The sequence below is a fragment of the Strongylocentrotus purpuratus genome, unplaced genomic scaffold, assembly GCF_000002235.5.
Source record: "Strongylocentrotus purpuratus isolate Spur 01 unplaced genomic scaffold, Spur_5.0 spur5_scaffold_19, whole genome shotgun sequence".
Lineage (NCBI taxonomy): Eukaryota > Metazoa > Echinodermata > Echinoidea > Camarodonta > Strongylocentrotidae > Strongylocentrotus > Strongylocentrotus purpuratus.
Window position 1 is genome coordinate 27021557 of NW_022145604.1, and position 23754 is coordinate 27045310.

The 23754-nt window shown below is 37.6% G+C and overlaps 1 long non-coding RNA gene across 1 annotated transcript; it reads left to right on the forward strand.

The window, feature by feature from the left end:
• Window positions 1-1025: 1025 nt before the first annotated feature.
• LOC115926180 lies at window positions 1026-20812 on the forward strand. Its single transcript, XR_004065006.1, has 3 exons — window positions 1026-1230; window positions 11564-11566; window positions 20801-20812. It is a non-coding gene; the product is annotated as an uncharacterized LOC115926180 (long non-coding RNA).
• Window positions 20813-23754: the final 2942 nt, after the last annotated feature.

A 23754-nucleotide genomic window follows, 5' to 3' on the forward strand; every position in this document is an offset into this window, starting at 1 on the left:
GAAGCAGAGGAAGACAGCGCATCACATACATGGATAAGCCTTTTGGGCTGACTGGTAACATAAGTAACGTCACATTACAAAGAACCCGGGAAAGAAAGAACCAGTGATAACAGTTGATGAAAAGCTGGAACGCCAATGTCTGGAGCACACAAGATACCCATCAAGCAAGTTGGTGCTATATCAGGCAATCAGATCCCTTGAACTCGATGTTGTGCCGCAAGGTCTAAACTACAGACTGTGCACTTCGCTCTATTTTTCTCTCCAACTTCTTGAATAGCAGAAGCGCTCGAGTCAGATATTAGCTTTTATTTTACTGACACGCTCCCGCACGCAGCCGCAAATAATTATTGATACGTTTTGTGACTTTCGCATCGATGCTGTTCAACATACACAATGGTCACTTGACGGCTGACAGTCAAATGAGGTTGTCATCCTTCGGCTTTTGTGTTATTAATGAGGCACCGACAAATTCGATAGACGTCAATGATCACTATTGTAGTTGCGGCATGATACATTGACATTCTGCTCTGAGTATTACAGTACTGATTTCTAGCCATGCCCGGGGATATAACATAATAATCCTGGAAACTAGAACTGAATTTGGAGTAACCGACGCATTTGATCAAGTGGAAGCTGGATTACGGTGATCATTATAGTTTTTGTTTGCACGCGCGTTGACATCTGTCTGGTAACAGAATAAGCTTGGAAGAAACGGTTCGATACGTTCATTCGTACAAGATTATTGTACAATAGCAGAGCTATAATTGTCAGAAGCTTCATTCTAGCAGGTACACTCTCCCTGATTCAAGTACAAGTTGGAGCGAATGGCCCCTTATGGTGCTTGAAAGTGAAGGGTATTTAATTACCTCGATTTATTATCCGGAAGGAGCTCGAGGCGAAAGTGAAAGTGAACGTGACATCGAACCTGGATACTCAAACAATAGAAGAAGAAACAAATACAAGAATAGCTCTTTTTCGGCTCCGTATCAAGAATCAAAGCGACGTAGGATTATCTCATGGTGCCTTGTGGGGCCTACATTGTTGCAAGTCTACGTAATCGGTAAATTTGACGATTTGTTACCAAAGTAGCTATTTTATTGGGAATTTTCTTCCGCGCGTGGAATAGAGAGGAAAACATTTACAAGTTGTGGAATTAACCAAGTCTGGATATTTTATTTTCCTGTCGGTGATCATCAGTATTGAAGAAGCTGTACAGAAGAGATAATACAGGTAAGATGCGTGCATTACGTAATAATTACTAGAAATTACTACTGACTTCTTGTTAATGGCATGTTACTAGTTACATGTTGTATGTGCTATGAAGAGGGAGAGAGAGAGCGAGAAGAAGAAGATATATAGAGAGAGAGAGAGAGAGAGAGAGAGAGAGAGAGAGAGTGAGACAGATAGAAGAAGAGAAAGCGAAAGAGAGAGAAAAAAAAGAAGAAGAAGAAGTAGAGACAGAGAGAGAGAGAGAAAGAGAGAGAGAGAGGGAAGAGGGATAAACAGAAGAATAAACAAGAGGACGAAGAAGAAGAAGAAGAGGGAGGGGGGGGGAGAGTAGTTCTTCAAAATTTCTCCCAAATTATTCCCTCAGGTTAAGTTCTATAAATATAGACCATACTTTAAAAATCGTCAGTTTAAGCAGAAAACGCCAAAGAAATCGAATTTAATCAGATGACGCCTTAAGGTAGCAGTAGGCCCTATACATTCATTATGTTGTGCCGTTTACTATATTCAAGTAGGCCTACAATGTACATTTCTAATGTGAAAGAAAAAAAATACATTCAAGTTGTTTACTACATATCCTGCTGTGTGTGTGTTTGTTGTTTAATTTGAAATTAATTTGTTAAAGGTGTATTCACATCAAACTCCTGACAGGTTCTTTCAGAACTTGAAATGCGCAAGTGATAACAACTATATCTTCAAGTGGCTCCTTCATGGGTCTCGATTTAAACGGTGATCGTGGTGTTGCGTCAAAGAACATACTCACTAGGTATGTCATCATCAGCTCGAGATTGCCAAATAGCCAGCTATTTCTGATTTGGGAAATAAGCTCGAAGTTAATTCGCGTCTTCGTCAGCTCGAAACTCGAAGCTCGAGCTTGAGAAATTGGCTCGAGATATTTTGCTCAGCGTTCGCGCATAGTGCGAGTCTTGGGGCTGGTGATATCTTGGGATGATTTCCTCGACCAAATATTCCGATAATTTCAACTGCGGGCTGATGATGACGCAAATTAGCTGGATAATTTGCGATCGGGAAAGTTAAAATAGAGGGTTATTTGGCAATCTCGAGCTGATGAAAACAGGCCTAATCGGTCTACCAATCTGTACACGGACAACTCTCCGTCCGTGATGGAGAGAGCGGTTGTCGGGTGATATGTCTGGGTTATCTGGAGACAGGATTTAATACGCTAAGCGTCATCATCATCGTTATCCAATACAATTTGTCTTCTTTTCAACACCAAATCAAATGGCGTCGTACGTGTCCACTTTACATAATCACAACTGGTTAAACACAATGGACTTACACATAATCCACGGTCCCCCTTCCCCGTATTAATTGCTTAATGTTACGTAATACCTGTCAGTACGGGAACGAGATCATTAAAATACCAAGGGTCCAACGTCTGACGTATCCCCACCTAACCATTTACGAGACAGACACCAGGGTCCCGTTTCACAAAACTTTTTTTCAATGACGATCTTTGTTATAAGCTGCTGAAATCCTTGCTTATGATTGGTTATCAACAGATTTGTCATTGACAAAAGGCTTTGTGAAACGGGTCTCAGAACGAAGTTTGACCGTTCGATATACGCGCATTATGGCAGAGACACTTATAAATCTTAATTATTTAGATATTGTTTTTAAAGTCACCTTGACAAATCATGTCAAGCTGAAAGTCGTGTTATCGCCATGTTATTACATTGTGAAAATCGTTGCCTAACAGAAGACGAGAACATGGTGATGTTGAGATTTTTTGTTTTTAAATGGTGAATTTTTATAATCATGCTGTGAAGCTGTATAATAATCCAGAGGATGGGAAGTTTACGGTCTTGATGAAAGGTCCCATGTATCGACACAGAACTTGGTATATGGTACTCTATAACGAAACTTTGGTATACACGTTTCAGCTAGTTTGCATCAAAATTTAAATTTGGTGAAGAACAAGAGTTTCCAGTGGAAATTCTATTAATGAAATTCTTTCAAAGTGACAAGAAAAAGAATGAGAAAACCTGCAAATTATTATTCCTCCTTATCAATACTCAACCTTTCCATTTTAGTCAGTATTGTAATAAGGAGTTATTATTAGGCTGAATCCTAGAAAGAATTCTTTGGAAGGACCATAATTATTTAATGGAAGTGGTCTCAGAGGGTAAGGCCGCAGCGGTTCATGGTACGCCGGGAATTATACGCCAGTCATGAGTCACACCATCGAGACCAGACACCAAAACAATTGAATTGATATACAAAGGTCGTGGGTTCGCAGCCTGGTGCGGCATTTATCATGCTTACATGTGTGTCCTCATGTTAGCAAGTTTATGTGCATTGCTTCTCTCCATCCATGCAGGTACAAAACGTGTACCCAGTATGATGCGAAAGTCATTGTACATTTGCTCAGCATTGTGAGCGTCTGTAAGATGGCGCCTCGCTGGAATGCTCCCCAGGGAGTGGTGAATGTGCATACATTATGTGCAGGCAATTACGCATGGAACCAATGACCAGGGTAATATATAATATATCTGTAAACCGCTCAGAGACATCATGAATGTATAAGGTGTTTGATATATAAACCAAGAAAGTCGCTATTATTAAACAGACCGAACATCAACAACAGCAAATCAATGCCCGGAATTGCCAAGATTTTTTAAATAAAAATATTATCATGTTCTGTATGTATAGTATTATCGGTATCATATTATTATTATTATTAAAATGCTATGCTTTTAGCCATCGCTAATATGGTTGATATTCATTATGTATATCTTATTCTGAAGTATTATATGATATTCATTTGTACATGCATTCAAATATTTATTTTCAATAAAAATTGCCTATCGGGGGGTCAAAAAAGTCACCCCCCCCAAAAAAAAAAGAAGAAGAATCGGTCGGTTTGGATTCAGGTAAGAGGTGTGACCGAGGCATAACCGACCTCTGTCTATGCCTCCCAGAAGTTGTTGAACGGCTTCGGTCCGCTATTAATTCGTCTTTACGCATTCACGAAGCCGTACCTATTTCAAAAGCCCGACACTCCTTCCAATCAGGTAGCTCTTGTCCAATATCTTTTGTGTCCTGCCTCTTTTCTATAAATGTTTACTTTAGTTTTGTCCATTCCTTTAAATGGGGGAAAATCGTACTTGTTGTTGAGAGGTTTTTAATACAAGCCACAACAGAAAGCAAAACAAATATTGAGAGGAGAGTGATCTATTTATAGAGGTGGTTTTTTTATATTACACTACATGCTCCTTTTTTGTCATGGTAAACGAAAGAACGCAACCCGCTAGGATCTAGAAAATGCAATTGCTGTAGCTACCGGTCGAGGGGCGGGGGGGGGGGGGTCCTACTTCAATATTACAGTCAGTAGAGTATTGTAATGTGTAATTGTAAGTGTTTTGTTTTTGTTAACAAAATAAGGTTATAATTTAGCCTTACGGCTACGAGACAGATTTTAACTAAATAAGTACACCATTAAATATGATGCCTAATACATTCGCAACGGGAAAGGAACTCTACGAATTTACGGTTAAAACAAATGAAGTATGAGAAATGAAAAATTGGTTCGGTGTCATGTTTTTAAGCAGGAATTGCTAACAAAAATTATCGCTCCCTTTGCCCGCTCGATCTTGAAAAATTTGGACGAACGTTTTTTTGTTTTTTTGTTGTTCAAGCTCTGTCTCAAGGTTATCGATTTTACTAATTGCGCTTATAACAATTGAAAGCTTAAAAGGGCATTTTAACCATATTGGAAAGACCGGCCAATGAAAGAAAGAAAGGCTGATTTTCAAGCTGTTTGCATAGTGACATCAAGTGGTCATTAACTTGATATAAAAACAGGATTACTAATCCGGTCATTATACAGAAGGTTGAATTCCTAGGATGATAATGGTGGAAATGTAACTTGTAAGCTTTCTTGTCACTTTTATGCAATTTTGGAAGGATATCATTTAAAGGCATCGTTTAACAATGTTAAATCTGAGATGCACGGCCCTATGTGCTATCAGTGTGTGTGATATGGTGTAATATTGAAGCCCTACAACATTGCGATTCAAAACTACAAAAATAATTTCATCTTACGACTAAGAATACTTTATAATCCGAAAACCCTTATCACGAAATAAAGAAACATACTGGTCCTATATATTCTATTTGAGGTATCACGCAATGCCGTATTTTGTAGTGCAGAAAATACACATTAAAACTGTCAGACGTTCTTTTTGCCGGCCTGCCTGCTTGTAAATAACAGACCACCCTTTGATTAAAAAGATATTTTTGAAAAAGGATGCATTTATATTGCATGATTTTTGTTTTTTTCTCTGCATGGAGGACGTGGGGATGATATGAATAGCAACGAGCTATCCTAATTGCCACAATTACTGCTGGAATATGAATAGGAATATGGTTGTAATAAATGACGTCAAGCCTTTTAGAAAAAAACAGGAGTACATTGTGGAAAAAAGTCAAGCTATTATGTACCACGAATGAAGTATGGTTATTATATCCAGTATATTGGGAATTACTATTCTAATCGAAGGGAACATGGATTGATGCATCTCCTTTTGTACGTACATTCAAGAAATAGTGTTCATAAAAATATGTATTAAAGGGGCAAGTCTACCCTAATATTTTTTTTTTTATAGAATCAGAAAAATGAGAGGAAAACGTCAATGAAATTTTTGGCAAAATCAGACTAAAAATAAGAAAGTTATCAATTTAAAGTTGTCATCAGTGAAACACAAATTATATAAACACTGTGACATGTCCTGTCATTAGTCTGCTTCTATTAAAAACAACTTAAAAACCAGGGTGGATTTTCCCTTTAACGTCGTCACCTGATATATGAAAAGGCCATATACTGTTTCTCAACCTATTATCCTTATGGATTCATGTAATTTTGTGGGGGGGGGGGAAGGATCCATCCTGATGAGACATAATTCAAAATGAAGAAGAAATACAAATCTCTAGTTAATTTCATTTTTTAATGTTGAAGCTTTCAGCCTTGTGTAGGCCTATTTGGCAAATTAGTTTCTTTAAATTGATAATCGATAAAAAATCATTAGGTATTAGTACATTTTATATTAGCAACATGATACTCTCATAATTAAAACGAAATATTGCATTAATCCAAAATCAAATAATATACCGTCTTAATGAAATTCACTAATTTTGACCCCAGGTTAGACAATATCATACATGCATGAGTGTCATTCTAAGACATGTATATTAATTGTGATCGGGTTGGCTTAACCTGATTGCTAATAAAGAATGTGTATACTCGTAAGTAAGCAGCTAGGGGACCGACGCTTCAAGGCCTCTCCGAGGGACTTGGTGATGAGGATTAATGCCTTACCGAAGGGCCCTACCGCATCGCATGGTTTCGAACCCTGGCTCTCGCTCTTACAAGACCACTGCACTACCACTGAGCCATCGCGCCTCTTGAGCCTATACCTTGAGGCCAGCAAAAAAACAAGGAACCCTAAACCAGGAGGCCTGAGATAATATATATACAGTACCTCTTGTACGTGATCATTTTAGATTTTTTTTTTCTCTCGACACTCCAGACTTCATTTATGATTCTAAAATAACTTTTATAGGTTCCCCGGCCTTCCGGCATGTCTGGCGAATCATTCTATCAAAGAGTCTGACTATTGATTTGCATTATGTAGGTTTTGTGGCTGCGATTCTTTGCCACAAGACACGCATCAAAGACACATCAAAGGGCACTTTCAGCTGTCTTTCACTTTCCCTTCAATTTGATTATGTCATTAAATTTTAAGAGTATTTATCCAGAATTTAAAAATAGGCCTAGGCCTAAATTGTGTAAGAACTGTTAATTGCGACAAAACTCTAGACAGTTTTGAAGGAGATACGTTGAAGTTTATGCTAAACGGTACCATGCGATTTTGTTAACCAAAACCTTGAATTATCCTGGTAATTAATCGATACTTTCAGAGAAACTGACTTAGTAAATGCTAAATTGTCCCGGCCAGAAAACTGAAAAACACGTTTCAAATGGCATTCATCTAGGAGCCCAACAAAGATTTGCTTACATGAGAATATGGTGGTTAATCACGAGGTACGTGAATCTAAATAATTACCTCGATTTCTTGATCATTCTTCTTCCACTAATCACTTTCTACAGCAACAAAATTATAAAATTGTTTTTAAAAATTCATTCTCAGATATCATGGTCAAATTATTTTGTCTTCATTCATTGTAATCGTGTTATTATGTGAGAATTTGTGTACATCATGAAAACTCGAGATTACCTTCAACTGACACGGAGTTGTATTGAGAAAGTGCATATATAAAACTTGATAGCAGCTTCTTTCGAAAGAAAAAACCCAAGGCAATCTCAATTAGCCTTGTGTATCACGTGACAATGACGTATTACGTAATCTGAACATGATTTTTGTGGGATTTACAATGGGGTATTGAAATTGCCCTTGAGCTGATTTTAATTAATTTGCGTTTGTCTCGAGAAAGTGGCATCGTAGATTGTGGGGGAGTCCCCAAATTTTAAAGGGGATGGGATGGGACACAGTTCCATTTCATAACAGGGAAACAAAAATAAAGAAAGAGAGAGAAAGAGAGAGAGAGAGAGAGAGAGAGAAAGAAGAAAAGGAGGACGGGTGCAGATATATTTTGTTTACATGTACCTGTGGAATGCTGCATTGGGTTATAGAGGGGGAGGGGCTTGAGACACACATGCACCCTTCAATCTGCCACGGGTAAAAAGGAAGGAAAGAGGATGGGATTTGCTTTTGCGACGTAAATTACCAGACATAATTGCATACACTCTATGCGCATACTATGATTTATGAAACGCACGTTTCGACACAAGTCGTTAATATGCAAGAGCTATTATTTTTAGAGAAATAATGGCCATGGATATCTCATATTTCATGGGCGTATGCATTACAGGGAAGAGAGACATTCAGTTTTAAGGGGGGGGGGATGCATTTTTGATGAAAGGAAGGAATTTTGTAATTTTCATTTTCATCAAGATGAATTACCTTCTTGTAGTTTGTATACTGGTTGACTAGTCTGCAAGCACAGACCCTAATTTGACACTTAATCAAAAAATCATTGTGCTTTGAAAGAAGCCTAGCCAGCCTATAGTAGTCTTATAGTGCAGACTCTCTTTTACGACTGACCAGTGTTTGTGCCTGCAAACTACTGGTTGACTCAGGCCTTCTTGTTTACATAGGATAGGACGTACTGCCCCTAAATTAGGGACTTTTAGATTCGCACGAAGACAATGGGGATTGCTACGGTCGACGTCCTTTTAATGCATTGCCTTGAATGGACGTCACACGTATCAGTCCACGCAAATCTAAAAGTCCCTAATACGATGGTGACCATTTGATGATAATACATGTTAGGCACCCGACCTGATTACTTAAATCCATCAGTCGAGATTTCTCATGTGTATATTACATGACAGTCATAGAAGATTAATGAAAACATTAGCTACAGGCTGTACTTATTTTAAAATCAATCATCATTACTATGGCCCCCCCCCCCCCCCCCAAAAAAAAAAGGGAAACAAAGAATCAGACAATTAGGACAAACAAAGAGAGTAAACAGTCAAAAACGAAAGCAGAGGCATTCATGTTATACTGGTCTCTAAGTAAATAATGGTTTGTCACATGAAAACACTCACATGTTGGTAACTACATTGTACGGCTAATGATGCAGGAAATTAATTACTTAAAAAATCTTTCAGAAACTGTAAATAGAGAGCTTTGTGCATTGACTAAATGGATTCATGCAAATAAACTGTCACTTAATTCATTAAAAACCAAATGTATGTTTTTCAGTAATAGTGAAACAGTAATGCCTGGTAATGTAGTCTTTGATCAGGTAAATATTGAAAAGGTCTCATTTATTAAATTTTTAGGTCTCCACATTGATGATAAATTGACTTGGAAGATGCATACTACTCATTTAAGTAAAGTGCTCTCTAGAAATGTTGGTATGATCAACAAATTGAAGTTTGTATTCCCAAGAAATGTACTTGGCATGTTGTACTGTTCCTTAATTCTGCCCTACTTAAATTTTGTGCTAGCCTGGGGAGCCTCAGCCAAATCCTACTTAAATAAAATTCTGCTCATTCAAAAGAGAGCAGTGAGAATTATTTCGGCAGCTGATTGGCGCGCTCACATTGACAAGCTATTTTACGAAAATAAAATGCTCAAGGGAAAATATATATACTTTCTATATCTAGGATATCTCATGCATCAGTTAGAGAAGGGTGAAGCTCCCATGGCAATAGCAAAGAATAACCAAATAAGCCTACATAAATACTCTACTAGGCAGGCTGTCTTATACCATGTGTTATCAGCTAGAACTCAGCTTAGGATTAATACACTTGCACATACTGGACCAAAGTATTGGAACTCTTTAGACTGTTCTATTAGTCTGTAAGCTCTTCTGTCTTTAAACATAAGCTGCAATTTCATCCACTGTACACCTACAGTGAATAAATCTAATATTTATTAATATTCAATATAGGTCTGGATTAGGTCTAATATGACTGGATTAGCATTGCCCCCCCCCCCACCCCGTGTTGTACATTTATCCTCCTTCCCCCATTTCTTTATTATTCTATTTTCATTATTCTGCTTCCTTTTCGTAGTCTACCATATTCTATAAATTAGTGGTAGATCTGATATTTATTTATAGTCTGTATAGGTAACTAGATTAGTATTCCTAGTCCCCCTCCCCCTGTATTGTAATCTACTTCTTTAAAAAAAAATGTTGTTGTTCCTATGTAAAGGTGATCTGTGTTTTAACAAGTTGTGCTTCCTTACAGACCACCTCTTTTCCACATTTGTTAAAGTCTTTATAATTGTTTATTGTTAATGAATGTATGCTAGTTGACGATGAACTTGTTGCTACTGTTCCTGAATGAAATGGGTTTTTTTATGCAAGTGGAAAGAAATAAATAAATCTTGAAATCTTGAATCTTTATTCTTCTTACAATTTTTAAAGCAAGGTTTTTACAATACGTGTACCTGTGGGCAATGTTTATGCAAGTCTCAATTGTATTTCTGTACACTAATGAGTCCCTGTTGAAAGATAACACGTTATAGTTTTTCTATAAATGTAATGCTTCCTGGAGAAATGTCAATTTTTTAAAACAAATTTCCGACTTGTTTTAAATTACAGACCAAGCACGCGATCTTTATTGGGTGCAAGCCAAACATTTGTTTAAAACAATTCATTATATATTACAATTTGTTTTTCTTTCGTTAAACCCAGACAAGTATCATAAGATAGCAGAACGACTCACATATCTTGCAGATCTTTTAAATGTTGACGAAACATTACTTTACTATCAGATCACAAAACATTACCTGCATGTCATATTTAATGGCTCATGCTATTACTATCCATTACTATCATATTATATTTCATGGTATCTGTCTGTGACCCATGCTTATCGACTATGTTTGCAAAATAGATTCATCAAATTGCATAGCACTATTGTGACATGTAATATACGGTACCAAAAGGATGAAAGTCGTTCAACTCACCGTACGAACCTAACAGGAAGATTAATGACACAATATTTTGATTAAACACAAGTGGCGGACAAAATAATATTGATACAGTGTATATTACAAAAATATGTACGATTTGAAGGTACTGCTTATACATACCATCTGCTGGAGAATGAAGAGGAAGATATGGAATTAAAGGTAAAATTAATTTCAATTCTGTTCATGTCAATACACAGCATTGTTATTAACTGATTAAGGTGTCAACGCACGTATGTGGCATGGTCCATGTAAGCCGATCTGATAAAGCATGGCCAACATGGAATACGATATGAAGGTTTGGTTATAACCTTCAAGAATCAACCTAAATCAAACTCACTGGCCTTGTACCATGTGTACCTCACATGCTAAAATGTGCGAAAAGTATGCTGACGCATTACATGATCTTATTAGTAAAGAATATTTCTAGACTATAGTATAGACAATACAAAAAGGTACTTTTATTGAAATTGATTTGGTTTCTTGATTCATCGAAACATTTTCAAACACTGTCTTGTAGTCGCTTTTTTTTTCTTTTCGTTTTTCGAGTTTTTCTTTCTTTTCTCATTTTCTTAAGGGGGGGGGGTGGGTATTTTTATGTTATACACTGTGCGGAGTCCATTATATCGATCCTTAATCATGGTGATAGCCACTGACAATATGGGAAACATCACTGACTAAATTTATCACCAGTGGCATAGCGAGGGCACATTCATTGAGGGTGCACCTGCTGTCATGGGGGGGGGGGGTATTGGTCTTTCGAGGTTATCATATGCGAGAGAGCAATGAGACCGAGTGGGGAGGATGTAGGAATGGGGGGGGGGTATTGTATAATCTTTTCTTCAGTTGTTAAAGTTTGTTTCCCCTTCTCTGCTATAAGATAGGGGAGGGTTGCGCTTGTCCCATGGCCCCCGTCCATATATAAACCAATGTTTGTGATTGGGATAATTGAGGATGCCATACGGGAAGGAAGCTTTGGAAGAATTTTATGTCTTTGGATGATTTCACGAGGAAATATCCAGTCACAGTCTATAAAATGTGCATTTTCCTTTTTTTAATCAAAACGTGTTCTTCGATAACTTTTGTTCCATAGTTATCACATAGGCTGCAACATTGAAGATTGACTGAAAGAATGTTCATAGAACTTCGGCTATTTTTCTTATACATGAAAGTTCGAAGTAAATTATAGATCTGTCGTAAGGACAATGCTGACTTAATTTTAATTAAAGCCCCACTCCACTACTTGTAGCTACTTACACCCTTTTTCTTATGTTAATTGAGAGCTGATTTGATGAGATAACCACCTGCCAGTGACCATGCAGGGAGGTCTAATCCCTCCTGGCCAAACTAGTACAGATAGGCTTTAAATCCATGAAGAACTCTCCAAACGGGTTTGCTGATAAATAAATAATAACAATCATGAAGACTGAGGAATAAATGGCGCTCTCTCCATGTAGAAAAGTGGGAATCAATCTTTAAAGGAGGTAAATCCACAAAAATTTATAGTAAGATCCACACTAATATATAGTTGAATTATCCTTTTGTGAGTGGATTTATTTATTAAAAAATTATCCTAATGATACTCACGTTATGACTTCAAACCTCGCTAGAAAAAGGGAGAAAGAGAAAATTATTTCCACTCATATACACTTAATGTGTGAGAAAGATCAACCCAACCTTTTGGTTACAATAAATGAATATATAAATAGATGAATGAATACAAAAATAGGCAATGTCGTAATGTAATCCAATTTATTAAATAGGTCTTTGTAAGGGGCCTCCGTATTTCAATAGTTAGAATATAAAATTGCATACGTAACGTGTTGTTGTGTAAGGTAAACCAGAATGTTTGCGCTACCTAGCAACAACTAATGGATGCAATTCGTTCGCATTCTAATTATTGAAATACAATTTCATATATAGCAATTGAATGTAATAGCTCGTTGCTACTAGTAAAATTGTATACATATTGAATACATATTGAAAATTATTCATTGAGCTGATCGGCGAGGGTTGACTAGCAGAATATCAAAGAAAAAGACAATTTTCGTAGTGTAACCAATTAAATGCATACGTCTTTGTGAAGTGCCTCAATACATATATTTCATTCACCTTTATCTAATAATTGCATTATAATAGTCAGAATGCAAAATGCATATAGAATGTGTTGCTAGGCAGGGCAAGCCATACTGTTTGTCCTACCTGGCAACAACTAGTGTTTGCAGTTCGCATTTTGACAATTGGCATATTTTATTCGTAACAGATGAAAGAAATAATTCGTACCGAGGCACTTCACGAAAACGTATGCATTATATTGTTACATATCGAAAAAGGTCGGTTCAAACAAATCAATGCATATATCTACACCTTTATACAGAGATACGTGCGTATTTCGGGAATATGATACTCGTATGAACCAGGAGATCGTATCTCCTTGCTCATATTATTACGCTATTTTCTTTACCTCCCCACTCGCGATGGGAATTACAACTTTAGCGTGTTAGTATTGTTTGTTGACAGATTCATGGTTTCTATGTGTACAGCCACAGATGTATCCAAAGGAATCCTATCAATTTAATAGCATCCCTGATGATGAAAACAGATCGATCCTTGAATAATGCCCCCCCCCCCTCCCACGGCGGCGACTATAGGTCCGACCATGGACCTCCACGGCCGACCACCTAAGCGTCGTCTTTTGTTAAAACTATTGATGTCTCTATTTTAATCGTAGATATAGGCCCTAGGTCTTTCAGCTACTTGTTGTAATCGTGTTAATCGATGTGCTCTTCACTAAGAATTAATACTAATAGGCTTATTCACACAAAGCAAACACATACAAAACCACCTTGCAACCTTGCAGGAGGGCTATCAATCCATCTTTATGTCCAGATTTGGGGGCATTTATCAGAACCATTGTGTCCCTTTTTAGTTTTCTCTTCATTTTTTTTTTCTCAATGAAAAGAACTGTATTAGAGACAAGGTAAACACGTTGGGAGCCATTAGTAAATCTGTTCAGTTCAGTTTCATTTCGTTTGACCAAGGCAACGCAGAATTGAGAGTGCCCCTTTTTAATTTTCTCTTCATTTTATTTATTTTTTCTCAATAAAAAAGAACCATAATAGAGACAAGGCTAACACGTTGGGAGCCATGAGTAAATCCGTTCAGTTCAGTTTCATTTCGTTTGACCAAGGCAACGCAGAATTGTGATATGATATGCGCTATCGTGTCGTACACAAAATGTAACTAAAAATACACTTTTATGCAAGTTACCGGTAGTCGGAGGTGAAGTGACCCTTCTGTTTAGTCGACCTATATGTCTATTTGCTGTAGGTTCCGGTTTCCTTACAACTCCATACATACACTAACAAAACATAGTACCACTACACACCATTATTGCCCGCCACACCAATTACAGAGACGAAGGAAAAATGAGGGATAGAGAAGGCGTCCCCATACTATTCTTGTTCTCTACGTAAATTTCACCAACTAGAATTAATAAAGGAATAAAAATTGGGTAAACCTCAGGCCTGATGTCTGGACTTGGTGGAGGTGGTAGTTATTTTACCTGACTGCTAAGAAAATAAAAATGCTTGTTAGTAAGCAACCAGACGGCCGACGGCTTTAGGTCCTCTCCGAGGGACCTGGTAATGAGGATTAATGCCTTACCAAAGGGCACTAGCGCATCGCCTTGGTTTCGAACCCGGGTCACCGGATTACGAGATCATTGCTCTACCGACTAAGCTATCGCGCGTCCACTTGAAAATTATTTGAAACTGATGAGCTTCAAATAATTAAGATATGATAACGCGTTGCGTTGCAGTGGCTATGGTAGTCGTTCAGGAAAACTGAGGTACATTGGCCATTTTGGAATAGTTGGCAGAGGTTGATTGGTAACAACCCTTGGCTCTTAAACGAGAGGCACTGGGTTCGAGGCTTGCTCACATTCTTGGACGAGACGTTTGTCCCTCTCGACCCAGATGTATTAACTGAAACATGACAATGCTGGGGGTAATAATACTAACAGCGATAAAACTAAGCAGGCTACCTTGGGTAAACTACGTCCACATTATTTACTCGTACAATATACAGTGATCCATAGGCCCACTCGTTCTCACAAGCTTTAGGTTGTTGAACTATAGAGAGTGGAAATCGATTTAAATCAATCAATCACTCAATTGAGTAAATCTATAAAGGGTCATTGAAAGGGTGTGTGTACATGACGAAACAAATTAATTGAAATTGCTATTACCAAAGAAGAAAAAAGCCAGTCACTCACTCAATAGTGTCTGCCCGTGAAGTCTAGCAAGTAAACGGGTTTCCTTGCATAATTTGAATATTAGGACACTGCTAACGTTTAAATTTCACAGATAGGACATGCATGACATATTCTTAATTCCTGCAAAGTTCTACAGAATTTGAGGTTGGCTGCAACGGGGACATAGTAGCTTTAACTGAAGGGGGGGGGGGCCTTGCAGGATGTTGAAATCAATAGCACACCGATCATTCAAATGATTGTCTTTGCTGAAACTCTAGCCATCTGTAGGCGTATATTAGGATTCATACATTAATCAGATTACAAGAATTGATTCGTTTCAAATAAATTTACAGGTAGCTGGCACCAGAATAAACATTTTCCATTCTAATCGTATACTTCTCCTTGCCTACATGATGTGAAAATCAATGGAATTCGATCCGTTAGCCTTGTTCCGTAAATATAAATTGATTTTGCTCATCATTTTAATTATTCGCGTGAATACCGTAACAACTCATGTGAACACTACGTTCTGTCATTATAGCTTGTTGAATTCAACATCTTTCCAACTATTGCCTTTGCTGAAGCTGAATATTTGCCTGGGGAGTTATAATTGAATCAGTTCACACCATAGTATAACTTTCATTTTAATCATAGAGTCACTCCCTTACTATATAGAATGTAACAATTTAAAAAAATCGATCATTTAATCGATTAGTCTAGTTTGATCTGTATACTATAATAGATTTTGCAAAGCGCACAACAGTGGCTCTTTTTATTCGCGTGAATGCCGTTACGCTCTGTTTATACAAGGAGGTCCTCACTAAAATTCTATGAATTAACCAAGGGGATTAAAACGAACAGTCGAATTTTTTTTTTAACAAAGGTGTAAATAGGTAGTTGGCCAAGGTGGAAGCAAGGATCCTGATGGACAGAGGGAAATCAGGGCTTTATGCAGTCACAGAATTAAAAATAAAACTTAAAACTGTTGAAGGCCCAATTACCCGATGATAATCGGATAATGGTGAATACCCCCTTCCTCTCTTTCCCTCTTTTCTCTCTCTCTCTCTCTCTCTCTCTCTCTCTCTCTCTCTCTCTCTCTATCTATCTCTCTCCATATCTCCCTCTCTCTTTCTCTCTTTCTTTCTCTCTGTCTCTCTCTGTCTCTTTTTCTCTCTCTATACATGTATATATATATATATATATATATATATCTTTTCTCTCTATATCTCTCTCTCTCTCTCTCTCTCTCTCTCTCTCTTGGTTTGTGCTGAAATACACACGCAAACAATTTCTCTCTTTTTAGTTTGTAAGTATCAGATATATATTCCAAAATAGTATCACCTGTGATATTATGATGGAAATGTTGATGTTACACCATATATATTAGAACCTCACATTTAATAATTTTTTGGGACACAACAACGACGAATTTGCACGTCTTATTCATTACCATACATCAACATGATCATGGTCAAACTGGCAATGCGAGGATTCCCGTATTATTATTGATTTGAACGCTCAGCACTTCTCAACTTTTTATTGTCAGATATCAAACTTCTGCAACCATTCACTCACCCTTTTCTTTGATATTTTGTATGATTTCTGTTTTTGCTCCGACTTCGATCAACCTTATCTAAAGTATTACGCTCTTCATAAAGTTTACCAAATATTTAGGTTGGCTTAAACACATTTTTGGCTTCCTCTGCAGTCTAATAGCGCAGGTTTATCGATACCGTTTATCCGTTTAATACCATTATAATAACGATTATCAATCATTTGGCGAAATGACCCGAGGCGAAATGTCATCCTCCCCTCCATTTGCCTTTGATTTTTTATACACATGCTATTGGGCTAATAGGTTAAATGACCCTGACGGGATTAAAAGTTTTTTGTTTACAGAATTACGGTTTCTAAACTAAGATTAATGACCAATTCACAGAGCCGACTTAATACCTTAACACCCCTTTTATTCTAAATACAAATAAAACTCACTTAAGCATATAAATGATAATGTTTACAATTCTTTCCCTGTGTGATAACAAATACACCTTGTAGTCTCTAGGGGCAGGATAATGTACGTAAAAGGTACAACTTTGTACTTCGTAATAGGTTAAATGACCCTGTCGGGATTAAAAGTTTTTTGTTTACAGAATTACGGTTTCTAAACTAAGATTAATGACCTATTCACAGAGCCGACTTAATACCTTAACACCCTTTTATTCTAAATACAAATAAAACTCACTTAAGCGTATAAATGATAATGTTTACAATTCTTTCCCTGTGTGATAACAAATACACCTTGTAGTCTCTAGGGGCAGGATAATGTACGTAAAAGGTACAACTTTGTGTATTAAAAAGGTGTAATGACCCTGTAATCTTTGCATTAAAATGGTAAATCGTTGAGCTACACGTAGCATTACATCAGGTATATTTTGCAGAGTCCTTTTTCCATAATATTCACTTATCGATATTACAGACCTAATATATGGAATAATGATTTCTCAATTATAGCAGATCGTTAATGTACTGAGGACATCATACGCTATGAAAAAAGAAAGGGTCGATAAGAAAATAAATTAAAACATACATAATTTGAAATGAGGACGGGGTCGTTGCATTGGCTAACATGCTAAAAAAAGAAAGAATTGGGATATTGTTCGCCTTTCAGGTAGCCAGCAATATGGTTATTGTTATACTCCTATTCGTTTCATTTTGAGTACAATGGACACTCATTGCGAGATGCTCTCGAATACGGTTAATTGGGTAGTGAGTAGGGAGTGAAGAGAAAGACAGGACAGAGAGTGAAGCGAAAGTGATTAATAAGAATAGAGAGACGGGGAGAGAGAGAGAGAGAGAGAGAGAGAGAGAGAGAGAGAGAGAGAGAGAGAGAGAGAGAGAGCAAGCGGGGGGGGGGGGGGGGGGGGGAGGGAGAGAGAGAGAGAGGGGGGGGGACAGAAAGTGATGATGATCTAGAGAGAGAAAGAGAAAAATATTGATAGACAGAGAGAGAGAGAGAGAGAGAGAGAGCGCTTGAGAGAGAGAGAGAGAGAGAGAGGAGAGAGAGAGAGCGCGAGAGAGAGAGAGAGAGAGAGAGATAGGGGAAGGGGGAGGGAGAGAGGGATATAATGATAACGATAACTAATAGTCATCTCTGGTACATTGTCACTCATGGCACTCCATTTTTTTATAGAAGAAAAGAGAAAGGTGAGAGGAGAGAGGGGAGAGGGGGAGGGGGTTGAGGGAGAGAGAGAGGAGAGAGAGAGAGAGAGAGAGAGAGAGAGAGAGAGAGAGAGAGAGAGAGAGAGAGGAGAGAGAGAGAGAGAGAGAGGGGGGGGGGGGAGCGAGAGAGAGAGGGAGAAAGGGTATTGTTTACGGAGTACAAGTAAACAATAAAAGAACCAGGACACTGCTACTCTGATCATGCTGACATCATATTAAATATCTCTAATCAATTTTCTGCTATTGAACAAAGATGCCGGTAGCTCTATTCACATGTTTTAAATGAAGTAAAAGAAAGGGAGGAAAAAAAAACATATTGCAAAAAATGGCACAGCTGTTGTAAAGATGATGGGAACACGATTTGTGTATGATTGATTATTGGAAGGGGATTGGCTCGTGATTTATTACTCCCAAATTAATTGCATTGATGACGAGAGAAAAAGGGAGTGAAATGAAAAGCATACACAAAAGAAGAACCCGAACCTTTTAAGTTGTTTAAATTGTGATTTGATTTTGATTGTTTAGTGTATGCAATTTTAAGTAGTTTTTATGTAAATTTAGGCTATTCCTTTCCAATTTGGTCGATTGATCATTTATTTCCCGTCTACACTAGTTTGGCTAGGGGGATTAGATCTCCCTGCAAGGTCACTGACTGGTAGTTATCTCATCAAATCTGCAGCTCTCGATTAACATAGGAAAAAGGGGATCATGGGGGACCAACAGGCACCGTTTAGGCATTGTTTGCTATATAGAGGGTGCAAGTAGCTATAAGTAGTGCAGTGGGCATTTAAGGCATATCCATATCTTGTCAAAAGGGCGAATCTCGGCTTTTGGGGGAATATGTTTTAACAAAATGAATCTCATGAATCTAATGAATTCCTTGCTTTGGGTGGTAGATGGCGCTGTTGAAGTATCTGCTATCTCGATTGGTTGATTTGGTGTGCCAGCGTCTTTTTTGATCTGATGAAAAAGCCAAGAAGAACATTATCATGTTCATGTAATATAGTTAATTATAAATCAGCAATAGTGGCACATGCAATATCGTATACCTTGCAGTATAAATTTAATAAAGAGAAATGTATGTATCTAACATTCTTGGAATCATATCTTTAAAAAAAAAAAAAAATGAATACAGCCTGTGTGGTTATCTGATGTTATATAGCTGTAATACCGTTATTACGTCCATTGATATTTGTAATTATAAACACATTAATCCTGTAATAAAGATAAGCATCGATTGTGATGTAATTTTTTGTTTCTTGAAAATTAGGCTAAAGCATAATTTTTGCTTATTTTACTCAAGCTGACACCCTGATGTCCTTTCTTTTGATAACTAGGAAATTAGCCTAGCGGATTTAATTCCCTTTTATAAAGGATTGGTATCCTCTTTATTCTCGGATTCTTCTGATGGATTTACTGTGTTATTATGTCCCATTTGCAGCCAACATCAAATTCTGTATAATTGCGGGAATTATGAATATGTCACGTATGTCCTTACATATATGGAATTTAAACGTTATCAGTGTCCCAGTATTCAAATTATGCAAGGAAACCCGTTTTTTCTTTCTAGACTTCAAGCCCTTTCATTTTGAGGTAAGTTCTGAATTAATATTATCTTTCGAATGCCGTTAGAATTTATCGTTTATTCGTTTTAGGGCCTGCAAATGGGATATAGTACCTTTAAATAAATAATTAAATAGTATTTATAATATGAGATTTTTCGATACAGCCTTTAAGCAGTAGAAACACTGAAAACTAATTTTCAGTCAGCTTGTCGACAATTAATCGAAAACAATAACTAATGTGAATGCGGAGAGGGGTCCATCTTGCCTTTCTGAATGTTATTCCACATTACTGACATCTTGTTCTCTACTTTTCCTACTCCCACAATCCAGATGACTTGAATGAATTCTTGCAGCAGCTTCAAATTTCCAATTATTATTCTTCGTGAAGTCGGAATGAGCAACCTGATCTTCTAGCGACTTTCTATTTTCGGGGGATCTTCTGCCCTTTAAAGGCCCACTGTACTACTTGTAGCTACTTGCTCCCTCTATATAGAAAACAATGCCTAATCGTTGTCTGTTGGTCCCCCATGATCCTCTTTTTCTTATGTTAATTCAGAGCTGAGTTGATGAGATAGCCACCTGTCGGTGACCTTGCAGTGGGGTCTTATCCCTCCCACAAACTAGTACAGATGAGCTTTAAAACAAAACAAATTAAAAGAGGGAAGGAAAAGGCGTCCGTTGTATTTCTCTCACTGTTGCAAGCCATTCAACGGTTAGTCTGCAGTTGCAAACTCTTAACTGACACTTGAACACACAATTAAATAAAGTGTTTGGCAGAGTCTAGCTCTGCCTGTCTCTGACTTTGTCAGGAGCACTTTAAGTACAGATCCTATGGGGTGCGCTAGACCGTGCAGTAGGCATAGTCTCTTCGTTCAGGCACTGTGTACACACTATTACTGACATGGGGTTCGTATCTTCAAACTAAGAACGGTCTAGGTTTACATTTGGATGTTGTTTTGGTCATGGACTAGGACTCTTCAGAGATGAGAGAAAGGAGAGAGTATTCGAATAAACATGAGCGACGTCGGATAATCCACGTTAGGAGGGTGATGGGTCTGAGGACACGGGGAGGTTTATGGCAGGTACTCAGTGCCCTCCAGTTCGATCTATACAATTTTGCTACTATACATCTAATTTGGGAAAAGATGGATTGTTTATATATATTCATTTATGTAAGTTAGTTAGATGAGTTAGCTATTTAGCTATGAAGTTATTTTGTATTGATTTCTTCATGAAAATATTTATTTGTATACTTATTTATCTATGTACGTATTTATTTATGTTTTTATTTACTCGTTCATAATTTAATCATTTAATAATAATCCTTGTTGGGGTGGGGTTCAAACACATTATAGAGCAAGAGCCAATCGTTCCACATAACCGAAACACTTTGTGGAGATCATTCTCTGTTCTCGTCTTCACAAAATGCTGTATAAATGATTGGAAGAGGATTATTGACCGTTATAGATAACTGACTGACTGGCACGCGACTCTGATCGACTTTAAGTGGGGTACGGAGATAGGATTACAATTCCAACACCCTCAATAACTGAATAAACTCAATTGGATTACAACAGCCACAAAAGCCAATAGCGAGAACTCCATTAGTGATTTAAGTGGCTAATGCGGTACACAAAAGAAACAATCAATTCTGATAAAGTGTAACTAATCCCTGGATAAAGAGATACGAAGGTCTGTTGAATGCGCCGATTAAGTAGACCACTTATGTTAATCCCCCAATAGGTTTAGCAGTCCATTGTCGTGGTTTAGTGAGTGTGAAGTGGGTTTTGGCAGAGGGCAAAGGGTGCGGTATACAACGTCCAAGCACTCAATAGAAAGTAATTTGGCCCTGGATCTTTGCACGAACTTGAACCATGGTCAATAATTATTAATCTAGTGACCATTTTAGACAAAAAAACAATATGATGATACACCTGTATGTCCTTCCTTGCTAACATGACTAAAGCCAAGTCTTGTCGTTGACATAGCGATGGCATTGATTTTTTGTAGTATTTTTTTTTTTGTATTGTACACTGTAAAACTAAACATATTGGCCCGAATTCACAAAGGAAGGTTTGTCGACAAACCAGGTTTTCGTACGTAAAATGACGCGTTTTGACGCGGATTTTACAAACCTGGTTTAGGAGGTTTGGCGAAACAAAAGGAGGTTTGTTTGTCGACAAATCTCCTTTGTGAATTAGGGCCATTGGGTCCCAACGCAAGAGGAATAATTATGATTTCCATCTCTTATTGCATATTACCTTGTTCAATTATTGCCAAGATAAGGGAATACAAACCATTACTTCATCACCATATTAGGGTTAGGAAAGAAATTGCCCCCCTTTTTGTATCTTATCAATTTACCCCCCCCCCCCCCCCCGTTGTGTTTTATATCAAAATTATTTATGGTATCCTTTTCGTTTTATTTGCTTTAAATTCTGCAGTTCTGTTTCATTAACTGTAGCTGCATATAACGCAAGATGGCGCTACACCTGCTTATCTCTCTTTCCCAGCACTTTAACTCTCCCTTTTTTCAACAACTTAATTTTTGTTTGGTCCTCTCGTGTTCCCCTAAATTTGCCTTAAACAATGCTTAACGAAAACTGAACTGAACAAGTGACATTGCCAAGAACAACAACAACAACACCTTCGTTCTTTTGTCTTCAAAGCTTTTGATGAAATAGGGTGACATACGCTCCGTAATACATCAAATTTTAGAGACAACATTAAAATGAAAAGAACACAATGAGATGATTTATTTTCTGCATGTTATATTCATGTTTTAAGTGTGGTTGGATGATGTTCGATCTGATGGTCTGTGACTGGTTTATGTTGGCAGCTAATGGGGAAATGCATGTTAGTTATTACTGGCAATGTCATGTGACGGTATATCATCTATTGTTTAGACAATCATCGACGCCCATTTGTCTTTGGAAATTCCTCCTGTAAACTAGCTCCCATACGGTGATCATTGTCGAGATGATATATATATGAAGCGAATTGCCTGTCATTAATTGAATCACTGCTTTGGATAAGCGAAGCACGCGTCGTCTATTTCTGGATGGGAATCGTAAATAATCTGAAGGAAGCTATCCGCTCTTCGTGGAAGATGGAAAGTGTAAGAGAGGGAGAGAGAGAGAGAGAGAGGGAGATAGGGAGAGAGTTATAAATATAGTGAGAGTTAGTGAGAGAGAGAGAAAAAGAGAGAGAGAGAGAGAGGGACAGATTGAAGGGGGAGGGGAGAGGGGGGGGGGGGGACAAATAGGGATATAAAGATATAAATATAGCGAGAGAGGGATGTTGAGAGGAACGGAGAGAGAGAGAGAGAGAGAGGGAGAAAGAGAAAGAAAGAGAGAGAGAGAGAGAGAACGAGATAGAGAGAGAGAGAGAGAGAGAGAGAGGGAGGGAGAGAGGCACGAGGGGGCGAGACGGGAAAGTGTGATATGAGAATGGGAGAAGAAAAGTGACAGACGAATGTTCTCGAGATTAAATGAATAATGGCAAGTACATTTGTAAAGATAGCAAACTCGTTCGTCTATCTGTTAAGTCTCATTGCCGTGTTCTACGAGTGAAACATTTGTCTCTCTTTAGAATTTTCGTCCAATTTTTGTTGCATAATTCAATCTTGATTCGTCTTCATTTCTGATTCTTCAATTCATTATTCCACCATTTTTATGGCAGGTAATGCATTCGAATTTACCCCCGAAATGGGGCTAGCTGTATGGATGGTTCATACATTAAACCAATGGAATGAAGATGATGCAGTAGTCTGTGAGTTTGATTTAATATTTGTTCTTAAAATGAAAGAACCCCCAGAACATATGATTCTGTGTGAATGTTAAACAAATTTTATATAGGAATTAAGAGCAGATTTGTTTTGGTGATTTGATGAAGTCGTAATCGTATTTGTATTTGTATTGAATCAAGGAATTAGAAATACATTTGCATGTGGCTA